Genomic DNA, 17,137 nt, shown 5'->3' with positions numbered 1-17,137 from the left:
ACTAGTGGGATTGAAAGACCAAATATTAACCTGAAAGGGGAAAATGGAAAAACGAAAAAGCAAAATGCAATCTCAAATATCTAATCTATCAGGAGCAAGTAGAGGAGAAATTGAAATAGAGGACTTCAAAAGGCACACACCAGAAATCTCTGAAAAGGTTGCAAGTGAAATAAAAAAACAAATCCCTGAGGCTATAGAGGAAACCCAGTTAGAAGTAATCTCTCATGTAAAGACAGAAATAACAACCTTAGTCAAGGAGTTACTCAGTGCAGCTAGAGAAGACATAGATAAAAAGTACAGGAACATGGGAAACATTGAAACCTTGAATGAACAATATATAAACCAAGCAGAATCCATGAAACAAACTCAAAGAGACATTTAAGGAACAAAAAAATTCTATTGAAAGCTGGCAAAACCTTTTAACTGAATCTGAGGATAGAATTTCAAACCTTTTTTTTATTTAAAGAGGAAAAAAACAAAACAAAACAGTGAAAGGGTACAAATAATACAGAATTTCAAGAAAAAATACACATTAAGAAATCACTAGTTAATAGATTACATACTGTCCTTTTAGAAATAGTTGTTCAAACTACAAAATTAAAGCGTACAAAGTCGACATTCAAACAGTGAGATTGCAAACAGTTCTGTTCAATGATCCAACAAAAACTTAGTAATATGGTTTTCTATCTTACACACCTAAATATACATGAAGTTATATAATTTAGAGCACTTTCTTTTCCTCTCTTTTTTACAATAACAATTACGTATTTTGGATTTTATTACTTCCACAGTTCTTATTACATTTTTTGAAGAGAAAAAAACCAAATGTGACAAAGCAAAACAGAGTCAGAACAGAAGGATGGACATAGTACATGATGTAAAAACAGAACACCAGGTGATCAACAATGGTTACCATTATGCCTCTTGCTATCTTAAAAAGAGTTGCCTATATCATCAGGTATAACAGAATTGAACAAAACAGTACAGAACAAAACCAATAAAACCTAAATATTGGGGACCTTACAGGACTTCAAAAGAAGGTAATGGTCAAACCAGAATGGGCATCATAGTAAATCCTATTTCCTTCAAAGTAGTTGCCTATACCCTCAAACTTGATACTATCAAACAAAACAGAATAGGATAAAATCAGTCAAAGGGGTTCAAATCAGGTTAACAGGAAAACAAAAAAGTTACTATAATATATCCCACTATTTTTAAATTTCTTTTTCCCTTAATTAAAAAAATAAGAAAAAATAAATTATTTTTTTTAAAAAAGGAGAGATTGAGATAAAAGAGGACATAACAATAGAACAACACAGGTCAGAATAGAACAACTTGAGCATCATAGTGCTTCACCACCAGATAACCTGACATAATAGTAGTTACCATAGTGTCTCTTTCCTTGAAATATTTGAATATAACTTCATATATTATAGCATCAAACATATCAAGACAGTGTGAAACCATTCAAGAGAATGAAAGTATTATAGGGTATTTAGATCCAGCTAACAGAAAACGAACAACGGTTTCTGTATTATCTCTTTGCCTATAAAAGTTTTTATTTATACTATCACACATATTAAAATATAATAAGATACAACATGTTAAAACCAATGGAAACAGATGAACAACAGCTTGATGGGACTTCAAAACAAGATGATATTAAATCAGCACTAGCTAATATGGTGTCTTATTTTCTTCAAAAAATTTTTCATACTATCACAGACAATAAAATCGAACAACCCAGATTAAAACCATTCCAATTAATGAGTGAAAACACTATATATGTCTTCAAACCAATAAGCTTGGAAATCATGATTACCACATACTTTTATGTATTCTTATCATTTCTTACACTAGGGAAAATTTGGTATTTATACATGTGAGTTTGATTTATTTCACTTATGAGTATGGTCTCATGCTGCGTCCATTTATTTATAAATATCTCAATGTGATCATTCTTTATAGCTGAGTAGTACTCCATTGTATAAAAATACCACAACTTTTTTATCCATTCCTCATTTGATGGACACTCAGGTTGTTTCCAAGATATGGCTATTACAAATTGTGCTGCTATAAACATGGGTGCACATATATCACTGTGGTATGATGCTTTCAGTTCTTCTGGGAATATGCCTAGAAGTGGAATAGCTGGGTCAAATAGGGCTTCCAATCCCAGCTTTCTGAGAAATTTCCAGACTGACTTCCACAATGGTTGCACCAGTCTACACTCCCACCAACAGTGCAGGAGAGTTCCTTTTTCCCTGCAGCCTCTCCAGCATTTGTTGTTGGTGGTTTTCTTGATCTTAGCCATTCTTTCAGGAGTGAAATGAAATCTCAGTGTGATTTTAATTTACATTTCTCTAGACTGGGTTTAGCAGGATTTAGGATTGCCTGGACCATACCAGGTGGCCTTTTTCCCTCAGGGGAGTTTTGCTGCCAGAGGGGGGAGCTGTGTACCTTGAGGAGGCTTTAGGTCTACCTGGCAACCTTCTTATAATCTGGGGGCCTTGCTGACCAAGGAGGGAGCTACACTACCAGAGAAGTCCCAGGAGGCCAGGACATAGAAGACAATTTCCAACACGTCAGCAGAAGCTTTGGAACAACACTTGAAACACGGAAATATAGGAAAACAACAAAACGAAAGACCAAAATGAAATCTCAAATATCTAGCCCATCCCAAGAAAGCTAAGGAGCCATGTACATAGAAGAAAATACATGCCCTATGCCTGGAATACCTGAAATAATAGTAACCAAAATAAAGAAGCAACTCTGGGAAGCTTTAAAGGAATTCAAACTAGAAATAATCTCTCAGGTAAAAGAAGAAATGATAAAAGAAATGAAGGAGATACTGAATGTATCTAAAGAAAACACAGTTTAAAAGTTGGAGGAACTAAACAAAAAGATAGAATTCCTGGATGAACAATATAAGAAACAAAAAGAATATATGAAGCAGATGTAAAGAGATATACCGTAAATCAAAAATTCCATTGAAAGTTGTAAAAACTGCCTCAATGAATGTGAAGATAGAATTTCAGACTTTGAAGACAAGATTACAGCCAGTGAATAGGCAAGGAAAGATATTTTAAAAATAACAAGAAACCAGGAAATAACAATTCAACACCTGCAAGATGACACAAAGAAAAACAACATAAGGTTGACAGGGATAAATGAAAAACAAGGGGACAACATAAAGGAGGTCAAGAGGATATTTAGAGAAGTAATAGCTGAAAATTTCCGAAACATGAGATTAGAAACTGATATCAAGATAAATGAAGCATATAGAACTCCAAATAGCCATAACCAAAATAAAACTACACCTAGACATACAATAATCATCATCCCAGAAATCAAACAAAAGAATAGAATATTGAAAGCTGCCAGAGAGAAAAGACAGATCACCTATAAAGGAAAACCTATCAGAATCACAGCAGACTTCTCAGCACAAATAGTAAGTCAAGAAAAACATGGAGTGAAGTATTTCAGATCCTAAAGGAAAATGATTTTCAACTTAGATTGAAAAACTGCCCTGCAAAACTGCCCTTCAAAATTGAAGGAGAAATAAGATACTTCCATAACAAAAACAGCTGAAGTACTTCATGATCACCACGCCAAGCCTGCAAAGAATACTGAAAGATAGTTTAGACACACTAAGGAAAAAACCACTAAACAAAGCAGACAATTAAATAGAACAGAAAGATAAAGATGCAACAGCAACAAGATAACATGTCAACAATAAACCAATATACAACAGTTATAACTATTAATGTAAATGGTCTCAAAGCACCAATTAAAAGAAACAGACTGGTAGAATGGATCAAGAAACAAAATCCAACCATATGCTGTCTACAAGAAACCCATCTAACCCAAAAGGATACTCACAGACTGAAAGTCAAAGGATGGAAAACAATACTTCATAAAACAGGAACCCCCCAAAAAAGCGGGGGTAGCTATTCTGTTTGTAAACAATATCAACTTCAAACCAATAATGATGAGAAGAGATAAAGAAGGTCACTAAATACTTGTTAGGGGAAAACTTCAAGAGGAAGAAATAACTATCTTAAATATATATGCAACAACTGGACGTGGTGGCTCATGCCTGTAATTCCAGCACTCGAGAGGTTGAGGCAGGAGGATTGTTGCGAGTTCAAGACCAGCCTGAGCTACAAAGTGAGCTCAAGGACAGCCTGAACTGCATAGCGAGACCCTGTCTCAAATATATATATATATATGCAGCAAATTCCAGAGCACCCAGTTATATAAACAAATATTAACAGAAATAAAAAACTAAGTTAGCAGTAATATAATTATAACAGGAGATCTTAACACACCAGTGACACCAATGGACAGATCAACCAGACAGAAAATCTGCAAAGAAATAACTGAATCACACCTGTGAACAAATGGGCTTGATAGACATATACAGATTATTCCACCCAACAACAACAGAATACACATTCTTCCCAGCAGTACATGGGTCACTCTCTAAAATAGACCACATATTAACTCATAGAACATATTAAATAAATGCAAAAGAGTTGAAATTATCCCTTGCATGGTATCAGATCATAGCGCTATGAACTTAGAAATTAATGATTAAACATACCGCAAAACCCCCACAAACACATGGAAACTGAATAACACACTCTTGAGTAACTCAGTGGGTCACAGAGGAAATAAAAGAAGAAATTAAACAATACCTACAAACAAATGAAAACACAAATACAACTTACCAGAATCTGTGGGATGCAAGAAGCTGTCCTCAGAGGAAAATTTACTGCACTGAGTTCACACATCAGGAAGACAGAATGAATACAAATACATAACCTGATGTTACACCTCAAACATCTAGGAAAAGCAAGAGCAAGTCAAACCCAAAGTCAAAAGAAGAGAGGAAATTATAAATATCAGAGCAGAAATCAATACAATAGAGACTAAGAAAACAATCCAAAAAATCAATGAATCAAAGAGTTGGTTCTTTGAAAGAATAAATAAAATTGACAGCCCCTAGCCAACCTTATTAAAACAAGGGAAGAAAAAACTCAAATTCATGCAATCAGGAATGAAAAAGGTGAAATCACTACAGACCGTATAGAAATACAGAAGATCATCAACACCTATTTCAAAAACCTCTTCTGTCAAAGGTTTGATAACACAGAAGCAACAGACAGATTCCTAGACACATATGAAGTACCAAAGCTAGATCAAGAGGATGTAAAACTGCTGAATAACCCAATTTCTATTAATGAAATCGAAAACATAATTAAGTCCTTACCTACAAAGAAGAGCCCAGGCCCAGACGGATTCACTGCAGAATTCTACAAGAAATATAAAGAAGACTTAGTGCCAACACTCCGCAACTCTTCAATGAAATTGAAAGGGAAGCAATCCTTCCTAAGTCATTCCTGGAAGCAAACACTACTCTAGTACCAAAACCTGAGGAGGACCCAACTGAAAAAGAGAACTACAGACCAATCTCCCTAATGAACACAGATGCAAAAATCCTCAATAAAATATTGGCAAATAAGATGCAGCAAATCATCAAGAAGATTATACACCATGACCAAGTGGGATTCATCCCAGGAATGCAAGGATGGTTCAACATACATAAATCAATATATGTAATCCACCACATCAACAAAAACAAAAGTAATAATCACCTGATCATTTCTATAGATGCAGAAAAAGCTTCTGATAAGGTCCAACATTCATTTATGAAAGAACCTTGCAGAAAATTGGAATAGATGGTCTTTACCTCAATATACTAAAGGCCATCTATGACAAACCAACAGCCAGTATCATAAATGGCCAAAAATTGAAGGCCTTTACTTTAAAATCAGGCACAAGACAAGGATGTCCCCTATCACCGCTCCTATTTGTATCATACTGGAAATACTATCCAGAGCAACTATACAAGAGAGAAAAATAAAAGGGGTAAGATAGGAAAGAAGTTAAATTATCATTGTTTGCAGATGACATGATACTCTACATAGAAGACCCCCAAAACTCCATTGAAAGATATAATAAAAAATTCAGCACTGTGGCTGGATGCAAAATCAATACTTAAAAATCAATAGCATTCCTCTACACTAACAAGAAAATCACAGAGAGAGAAATAAGAGAAAAAAAAGGAAAAAAAAAAAAACCATGGTCATCTCAATAGATGCAGAAAAAGCTTTCAATAAAGTCCAACACATGTTCATGACAAAAACACTTCAGAAACTCTGAATACAGAGTTAGATCAGGATTTGTGCTTCACTTGTAGATACCTCTCTCTGGATCACACACAATGTGCTTTTCACAAGAGTAATTGGCAATGAATGAGTGACCCAGGAAGGGCCAGCAGACCCAGCTCCTGGGGCTCCTGTGGTCAGGGTCCCCAGTGATGGCTCCCACATTCCTCTGAAACGTTAGTAAAATGAGCCCTCCACGCAGGCTACATACCTACTTGCCTGTACAGTGGTTCTCTTTTTTATTCCAGCTCTTTTCTTTTTTTTTTTTTTTTTTTTGGTCTTTTTCCTTTTTATCGGTACCGGGGATCGAACTCATGACTGCCCGCTTACAAGGCAGGCGCTTATGCCACTGAGCTAAATCCCCAGCCCTATCCAGCTCTTTTCTTTTACCTACCTTTGAGGGTTGTTGTTTGTATCAGGAATTAAACTTAAGACCATGAACTTGCCAAGAAGGCACTTGTGCCACTGAGCTATATACCCGGCTCCTTTTTTTTTTTTTTTTTTTTTTTTGTCTTTTTCCTTTTTATCAGTACTGGGGATCGAACTCACCACCGCCTGCTTGCAAGGCAGGTGTTTATGCCGCTGAGCTAAACCCCCAGCCCCCCCTCCCCCCCCGGCTCCTTTTATCCACCTTTGGAGACAGACTATTATTTCATTTTGGAAGTTTAGATGCATGCTTCCCCATCCTTTAAACTACAATGCACAGCACAGGCAGTCCTTGAATGTGTGTAAACCATTGAAGGTAAGTATATGTAGATTAGAGTAAACTCATGCTCTCTCTCTCCCTCTCCCTGTCCCTTTTCCACTCCCTGTTTCTTCTTCTCCCTGTCTTCTGACATTGCCTGCTGGGCAGCATCATGTCTTACTCACATTTCTAAAGCATAATATCTGGAGAAAGGGGGATCTTTTTCTAGTTTGCTCTGAATCACTCCACAAGCTAGTGTAGGGCTGCACCTTCTCTGCACTGCTCCGCATGCGGCTGGTGAACAAGACTTGCAGAACTTGAAAGTCAGCAGCCTAAGCACATTTGTCACATGACTTCCTCTGTCCTCAGCCCCATTTTCTCTCACCTGTCTCAGTGTCCAGCCTTGCCCATCTGGTCACGAGTGCCGCATACTGGATTTGGTCAGTTGTCCCCCAACAATCGATCCTTTCTCCTTATAAGCCCATCTCTGTCTTCACTCCATTCAGACACACAGCCCTGCACTCAGAAAGTGTCCCACACTTTCTGCGGTTGTTATCTTTTGTTTTTGTTTTTGTTCTCATGTGTCAGGGTCTTGCTGTGTACTTCAATTTTAGCATATGTGCTGCCGAGCGGAGCACATGCTATGTAGTTCAGTCTAGCCCTAAACCTACCATGTATTCCAAGCTGTCCTCAAACTCCCAGCAATCCTCTTGTCTCATCCTTCCACGTGCTGAGATTATTGATATGCACCACCACCTCCAGAATATGTTGTTATTTTAAGATTCTAAATAATTTTATTTTTGAATTTGTATTTCATAAGTGATGTTTGATGGGACAAAAAGGCATGATTGCAAGCTAACACTGTCACATCTGCATGTCTGGCTTTCCTTGTGCTTTCATTCCCGTGTAAGGCTTGCAGTATTCCATAAAGTAAGAATTCTTACGCATGTATGTTATTTCTAAGCTCAGAGAGACTGGAAGCCAGGGCAAATGAGAGCCCATGTCTGCCACTGCACAAGCAGGAGGGCTGAATACCTGAGAGGAATGCTATCCTCCAGGTGAAGGAGGCAGCTAGTGGCAGGGTACTTGCCTGACATGCACAAAGCCCTGGTTTCCATGCATTAACACTAGAACTTGCTCCTAACACAGGAAGTCCATAGTGTCTATCAACTACTTTTTATTTGGGTGACTTCCTGTATTGCGTGATTATTTGCTAAAAAATGATGACATACAGGAAAGAAAAATAGAGCAGTTCATATTTCCTTTAGGTTGTAATACTTCCTTATTTATCATTAAGATAAAGCTAGAGAACACTGGTAGAAGGTGTGCATATCAAGAGGTGAAATAAGGCTCAGGTGTGATGGTACTAGAAATCCCAGCACTCAGGAGCTTGAGGCACGAGGATGGTGAGTTCGATGCCAGTCTGGCCTGCAAAGCAAGACTCTGTCTCAGAAACACCAAACCAGTGCTGGGTGTGATGGACCTGCCCATAATCCCAGCACTCAAGGACACTGAGGCAGGAAGATTGTTGTGAGTTTGAGACCAGCCTCGCTAACTAAAAGAGAATTCAAGGCCAGCCTGAACTGGCAAAAAACAAAACAAACCCTTACAAACCAGAGCTGGCTGTAGTGACACATGCCTATACTCCCACATTCAGGAGACTGAGGCAGGGAAGATCACCACAAATTCAAGGCCAGCCTGGGATATGTAGTGAGTTCAAGGTCGGCCTAAAGTACAAAGTGAGACCCTGTTTTAAAGCACCAAAAAAAATTTTTAAGTTACAAAAAAAGTGCATAATTTTTAGTGATTCTACAATGTAGATTCACATTTGCATTTAGAACAGGCATTATGAAGTATAAAGATGAAAGTAAAATTCAGCCAGGTGTGGTGGTGCTCACCTGTAATCACCTGTACTTGGGAGGTTGAGGCAGGGGAATTGACCAGCCTGATACATATAGTGAATTCCAGACCAGCCTGGCATACATGACACTCTATCTCAGCACCCACCCCTCAAAATGTCCAGCTAATCATTTATGATTTTAATTTTTCTTTACTTACAACATTTAGTAGAAAATAAAAACATCAGGACAAGTCAACAAAGAAAGGGGCTGGAGATTTAGGTCAGTGACATAAGCACCTGCCTGGCAAGTGTGAGGTCCTGAATTTGATGCCTGGTACCAAAAAAAAAAAAAAAAAAAAAAAAAAAAGGGAAAACCTTTATCCTTTGGAATCTTTAATAGTACTTTCTTGGCTTTTGAATGAGGGCTCTGCAATTTTGTTTTGCACTGAGCTGTGTGCATGCTTTCAATTATTCTTTTCTGTGTTGCAGAGGCTAGAAAGTTATAAATTCTTAAAAATTAACAGTCCTGCGTGCAACATAGATTCCACAAAGAAGATACACTTGCAAGAGGTTTCTATGAGGAAAAAAATCCCAGAGACCATGTTCCTGCTACTGTGCCACTCGCAGTCATGAGTGCTAAGGTTACAGAGATACTGATGCCCATCGCCAGCCTTGTCAATGAGATGGAGCTTCAGAAACAAAGGTCCAAGCAGGCTCCTCTTCCGGCCAGAGAACAGCAGTGGCTGCTGGAGTACCTTGCATCCTATTCTTCTGTGCTATGGTGGTGGGGGTCCCCATGTTATGTTTTGTTTTATTTTATTTTGTTTTGTCTTGTCAGGTTGGTTTGGTTTGGAGACAGCTTCTCGCTATTTGGTTCAGGCTGCCCTTTAAGTCACTGTGTATCCGACTCTGGTCTCAAACTCGCAGTGCTCCTCGCAGAGGAGCTCCTCACAGTGCTTGCTTCAACTGCCCAGATGCTAGGATTACAGGCCTGCACCACCAGGCCCTGTGTGCTCATGTGACCCTACTAGTTTCAGATCCAGTCTTGCACCACTGAGTGGAAAAGCCCTAGGCCCAGTTTCTGTTCCCTGAAGTGCACAGTTACCAACCCTTCCCTCTTTTCTCCCTCCCAGGGCTTTTATCCTTCATTTTCTCAAGCAATCCCAGTAGCTGGCTGTTCACCTTTCTCTCTCGTTGGCAATCCTGGTTCCTGTCCTCAAAGAGTTCATGGTTATTTGAAAGACAGAAGACAGAAGAGTAAAGAAAATCTAACACCATTGAGAACTTTTTACTCTATTAGCGGCAGTGAGGTTCCGCAGAGGAGCCACCTTGTGGTAAAGGATGGGGTTGCACAGACTGTCTGGGAAGATGGGGACTCCTACTTTTTCTTGACAGGCTGTAAAGTCACATCCAGCAGTCCTGCGAATACGTGGGTTTAGTTTTGTTTATTCTGCTGTAGGTGTGTTTTTAAGTAGGTGGTTCTGTCAACTGAAAATAATGCAGATTTTTTCTCTACAAATCTTTGCACCTCACATTTTTCTGCAAACTACTGGCAGGCCATCATATGATAGCAGGAATACTTAGTCTCCCATTATAAAGAGAATGGCTCTAAAGTTTTCCATCAAGAATGACATTTGTGGACTTCTGGGAGAACATGGCGGACAAATAACAGCAGCCACGGAGGCTCTCTGACATTACCAGCTTAGAATCCAGGAGCGGTGCCGTGTGAGGAGTCCTACGCGAGGGGAGATGTACCTTGCCGACCCAGGAACAAAGCAAGCTGAGAAAAACCAACTGGTAATGCAATCCAGATGCTATAACAGGAACAGATAAAATCTCAGTGCGGAAGCTGGATCCCGCGCCATTGGAAGCTGCGATTTGAATTTCCTGCTGCCGATACTGTGTCCCAATCCACATGGCAGGGAGAGAGGCGTGCAAAAGCTCTGAGAGCGGGAATCGGCCCAAACGGCATTGAGAGCGGGACTGGCAGGGAGCCCTGCATTGACCTGCAGTGAGTGAGAGAAATGGGGACCCTTTCATAGACTAGGAGGCTCCAACAGTGGACATTCTGGGAACGGGCAGACTAGCCGGAACACAGCCCTGCAGTGACTTTAGTCGCATATTCCCCTCTCAAGCGGGAGTGGTGGGGAGCGCTTGGCCTGGTGAAGCCACGGACTAAGATCCTGTAGGCTAGCCCAAATCAGGTCCCTGCACCTGGCGGTGCACCCTAGCAGTGAAGCATTCAGTAGGTTGACCTGGAGGGTCAGGCCCAGCAGAGGCTGCCCAGGTCTGTGTCTCCCTAGTACACTGCAGTGGGCGGGAACACCTAGCCGGGGGATTCAAACAAACTGCAACAGACAAAGAGAAAAAAAAAAAAAAACTGAGCCTCCTACATACGCTTGTATGGAAGGAACAAAAAGTATGGGAAAAGAGAGCAACAAGAAAGGGTCCTCAGTCCCCAATCCTGAGAACACTGATCCAGGAAAGGTAAATGCAAAAGAGAATGAAGACAGAAAACATGCAATATCAGACACGGCACCTACAGATATAAAACGGTATCTCCGGAGCCTCATAGACGAGTTCAAAAATGAAGTATTTAATGAAATAAAGCAAGAAATAAGCAGAATAGTTAGAGAAATGCTAAGCACCGCCCAAGAAAAAAGATGGTGGAATGGAAGAACAGAAAAAAAGGGGAGAATTGTTTGATGGAGAAAATAGAGAAAACATAGAATACGTGAAGCAGGCTCACAGAAATTACCAGGAAACTAAAAACTCTATTGAAAGCTGGCATAACAGCTTGAAAGAAACTAAGGATAGATCATCAGAACTGGAGGACAGATTTGTAAGGTGGAGCATGAAATGAAAAACTTAAGAAAACAAACAGCAATAATACAAAGACTAGAAGATAACAAGAGGATCTATAACTTAAGAATTAAGAACATAAAAGAAGAAGCAGGGACTCAAACAAATGAACTACAAAAGCTATTCACAGAAATAATCCAGGAGAATTTCCCTAATTTAGCAAAAGGTAAAGATACTCAGATGTATGAGGCATACAGGACCCCAGCCACCTACAACCCAAAGAGAGCTACACCCAGACATATAATAATCAAAATTCCAGAAATCCAATATAAGAACAGAACATTAAAAGCCATCAGAGACAAGCAACAGATCACTTACAAGGGAACACCCATCAGAATTACAGCAGGCTTCTCGGCACAAGCCATCAAATCACGAAGAGCGTGGGGGGAAATAATTCAGGCTTTGAAAGATAATAACCTCCAGCCAAGATTGATATATCCTGCACAACTGTCCCTAGAAATTGATGGAAAAACAAGGTGCTTCCAGCATAAAGAGGAACTAGGGGAATTTGCAACCACCAATTCAACTCTACAGAGATTACTGCAGGATATTCTAAAAATGAAAAATACCAAGATTCCAGAAACAGTGGCAGAGCGGCCACAATTAATGGAGCAGAAAGCAAAATGAAGAGGACAAACTGACAACTAGTGACAGAAAAAAAGCTCAACAGAAATGAGGCAGAGAAGGTTGGATGGTAGGAACAGCCATTTTGGAGAAAACAAGACATCATAATAGGTAATGCTGATTTAATATCCTCTTGTTTTGAAGTCCCATCAAGCTTTTGTTCTTCTGTCTCCATCGGTTTTAACATGTTGTATCTTATTGGATTTTATTATATGTGATAATATAAACAAAAACTTTTATAGACAAGGAGATTATACAGAAACCATTGTTCACTTTCTGTTAGTTGATTCTAAATACCCTGTAATACTGTCATTCTCTTGAATGTTTTTACATTGTCTTGATATGTTTGATGCTACAGTATACGAAGTTATACCCAAAGATTTTAAGGGAAGAGACACTATGGTAACTACATTATCTTGTGGAACACTATTTTGCTTAAATGGCTAGGTTTTGACCTGCACTGTTTTGTTGTTATGCCCACTTTTTTATCTCAATCTTTTTATTATCTACTTTTTCATTTTTATCCTTTTATAAAAAATAGCAGGATATATTATAGTAACCCACTTTGATTTCCTATTAACTTGATTTGAAACTCTGTATTGCTCTCACCATCTTGTTTTGACTGATTTTCCTCTATTCTGTTATGCTAGATAGTACCAAGTTTGAAAGTCTAGGCAACAACTATGAAGACAATAAGATCCATTGTGACGCCAATTCTGGTTGACTATTATCTTCTTTTGAAGTCCTCTAATGTCTCCAATGTTTTGGTTTTATTGGTCTTATTCTTTACTGTTTTGTTCAATTTTATTATAACTGACGATATAGGCAATTCTTTTTAAGCTAGCAAGAGGCATTAATGGTAACCATTGTTGATCACCTTGTATTTTGTTTTTACATTATGTATTATGTCCATCCTTTTGATTTGACTGACTCTGTCCTGGTATATCACATTTGGTTTTACTTTCTTCAAAAAAAAAAAAGTAATAAGAACTGTGGGAGTAATAAAACCCAAAATGTGTAATTGTCATTGTACAAAAGAAAGGAAAAGAAAGTTCTCTAAAAGATATAACTGCATATATATTTAAGTCTATAAGATAGATAACCATATTTCTGAGTTTTGTTGGATCATTGAACAAAACTGTTTGCAATCTCACTGTTTGAAAGTCCCCTCTATATGCTTTAATTTTGTAACTTCAACAACTATTTCTAAGATGACAATATGTAATTAACTTGTGATTTCCTACTGTTTATTTTTTCTGAAATTCTGTATAACTTGTACCCTTTTTTTTTCTCCTTAATTAAAAAAAAAAAAAAAAAAAAAGAATGACATTTGTGGGGCTGGTGGTGTAGCCTAAGGATAGAGGGCTTGCCGAGCATGACTGAGGCCCTGAGTTCAATGCCCAGTTGGAGCAGGATGGGGGGCGAGGATTTGCAGGCCTGGGGGAGTGGAGACAAGGAGCACAGTGACCAAGTTTACTTACAGGTCCCAGAGTTGATGTCCAGCCTGAGAGCAGGGGGCAGGCAAAAGCTGCTGTGCTCTGGCTGGTGGGATTCCACAAGCACAGTGACGCTTGCTCCATCTACAGCCTCAGCTCGGCGGCCACCCACTTCCTGTTGCTCCATTCCTTGGAGGTGATGCTGTCTGCCATCAGCTTCTCACACTGTAGCAACACGGCCGTCATTCACTACACCACAGGTCTGAGCACCAAATGCTGCCTGCCCATCTTCTTACCATTCTGGTACCACTGCCACCGCCACAGGCACACCCAGCTGTCATGTGTGTCCTGCCCTGGGCCGTGTCCCTGCTACTGAGCATCCTGGAATTGCTCTCCTTCGGTCTCCTGGCTGTCGTTGGTAAACATGCCTTGATATTTTGGTAAACAAGTTGATTTCACCAATTTAAAAAAATCTATTATACGTATCAGGTAAGCCATTTATCAAATTAGGTTCCTCTCTATTATTGACTTTTTAATCATGTACTTGTATAGATGTTCAATCCTATCCAAAACAAAATTATTTTTGAGAGAGGGCCTGGCTGTGTCTTTAACGATCCATGTAGCCCAGGCTGACTTCAAACTCTCAGTAATCCTCCTGGTTAGATCACAGGTACTCACCACCATGCCCAGCTTCAAAATTGTTCCTGTTTCTATTTAAAAATGATGCCTCTCCTCTGAACAGACACGTTTTTCTAATGGTGAGTCTCCCCTGAGGTATTGATATACACTCCTGATGTTTCCTTAAGAGCTGACTTTAGACATGTTAGGGTATTTGTATCAATGTTCACAAGTGATATAAATTTACATTCTGTATCATTATATACTTACTGCTTTATTCTCATTGGACTTGAGGATCAAAATGCCTTGCCCTCATGCAATGAACCTAGCTATCCTCTGGAAAAACTTGAAGAATGAACCAATCCGTGAAAATGTTAGAATGTAGCTGCGTATGGTGGCACTCAACTATAATCCTGGCAAACAGGACTGCCACTAGGTCAGCTACAGCTACACAGTCTCAGCACACACATACACACACACACACACACACACACACAGAGCATGTTTAAATATCTGCACTTGGGAGAGGAAGAGGTGCCTTGTTACCTTGCAGTTTCTCTAATGCATTTCCCTGGCTCCAACTGAACTACATAGCTAGACTCTTTCTCGGGGGCTGGGGGAGAAATATAACAGCTTTTAAAGTAATTTTGTTATTCTATTTTTTGTTCTTTGATTTCAACTCTATTTACCCTTTAACATTTTGCACCTGATTGGTTCTACTTACAGCTTTCCATACTAATTTGGTAATATGTTTAAACTTTTCATCATGAGGTTCCTGTAGATTTATACAGAATTGTTAGGAAATAATAACACAGAGAGATCCCATGTGATTCCCATGAACTCTATAAAGAGGGTGACCAAGTGGCAAATTTGCAGGTGACCACCCCAGCTGATGCCCTGCACCACCCCAGAACTCAGCAAAGCAAGGCCATCTCAGATGTGGCCCCTTAGACTTGAATTTCCAAAATAATGAGCCAAAATAAACCTCATTTCTTTATAAAGTTACCAGACTCGATTTTTCATTAAACCAAACAGTGGGGCACAGTGGTATAGCCCTATAATTTGAACTAGTCAGGAAGCTAAAGCAAGAAGATCACAAGTTCAAGGTCAGCCTTGACAATGAGACTGCCTTTCAAATTATATCGGCTGTGAGTCAGGTGTCATGGTAGACACTTGTAATCCCAGCACTCTGGGAAGCTGAAGCAGGAGGATCACAGTGTGGGTAAGGCCCTCTTTTAAAAGGAGGGTTTGTTAGTGACGCAGTTCAGTGGTAAAAGGTCCTTGAGTTCAAACCTTAATACCTCAAGGCCAGGTGTGGTGGCACACACCCTTAAGCTCATGAGATCTGAGGCCAGGCTGTGCTATACAGTGAACTCAAGGGCAACCTGAACTACACAGTGAAACTGTCTCAAAACAAAACCACCAAAAAATAGTACCACAAAACGTACACACATAATAGACAAATTCAAGTTCCATCACAAGAATCCCTTACATTGTCTTAGATCCCTCCTTTCACCACTTCTGAGCCCCTGGCAAGCAATCAGCTCCCTTCCTATGTTGTCGTTTCTGTGTTAAATAAATGGAGCAACGCAGTACTGAACCTATTTTTGTTTTGTGTTAACAGAGATTGAACCCAGGAGCATCACATTGAGTCTAAGTCACTAAATTGCCTGGGGTGGGCTTGAACTACCTAAATGGCTACAGGAATACAGCACAACACTCAGCTGGCAATTTGTGTTATTTGCGGTGTTTTTAAGATAGGATGTTGCCATTGTAGTTCAGCAGGCCTTGAACTCACAGTGATCTTCCTGTGAGAATTGTTCACAGGTGTGTACCATGACACCTAACTCCAGCCCTCAAAATTGGATAGACCCACTTCATAGTCAAGGCTGACATTGAACTTGTGATCTTTCTGCTTTAGCTTCAACATACGTCTGGCAATTTGTCTAAAAATCCAAACATACAACTGCCGTAGTACCCAGCAACTCAATTCTTAGCCAGAACAGAAACAAAGACCTAGCTGGGTGTGGTAACACACACCAGCAACCCCCGCTCTTTGGGAGACTGATGCAAGAGGATCATAAATTCAAATCCAGTCCAGGCAACTTAGCAGTGACTTAGTAATGGCACCTCAAAAGAAATAGAAAGGGCAGGGGATGTGACTCAGTACCAAGGTCTTGAGTTCAATTCCCAAAATCCCAAAGGAGGATGGGGAGAAAGACTGTGCTCATATGAAAACTTGTTTATGAATTTTAACACATAGCATATTCTCCATCTTTCAGTCCCAAATTTCTTGAGGCAGAGTCTCACTATACAGTACAGGCTGGCCTTGAATTCACCATGTAGCCCAAACTGGTCTTGAACTCATGGCAATCCTCTAGTCATTTGTCTCCCAAGTGCTGGGATTACAGGTGTGTGCCACCACACTCAGCTGTCCCAACATTTCACCTTTTAGTTTCATTTATTAAGTAAATTTATATTGGGTTACAGGCATGTACCACCTGGCAGCTGCTACTTTTGAGACAGGACCTTGAACTCACTGTGCTCCTGCCTCAGCCTTCCAAGTGCTGAGATGACATGCAAATGCTACCACACTCAGCATTAGTTTTTAAATTAAAAGTCAGGCTGGGGTTGTAACTAGGTGGAAGAATGCTTGCCTACCATGGACAAAGCCCTGGACTTGAAACTTAGCACTGGGGGGGGGGGGGGGGAACTACAAGGTCCAGGATATAGCTCAGTGGCATAAGCACCTGCTTGGCAAGTGCTAGGTTCTGAGTTCGATTCCCAGTACCCCAAAAAAATTTACATAAGATTTTTATTATTAGTGGCAAAAATGTGC

The sequence above is a fragment of the Cavia porcellus genome, unplaced genomic scaffold, assembly GCF_034190915.1.
Source record: "Cavia porcellus strain 051 isolate PalLab524CR breed Dunkin Hartley unplaced genomic scaffold, mCavPor4.1 scaffold_6, whole genome shotgun sequence".
Taxonomy (NCBI): Eukaryota; Metazoa; Chordata; class Mammalia; order Rodentia; family Caviidae; genus Cavia; species Cavia porcellus.
Note: the sequence above shows the minus strand (reverse complement) of the source record.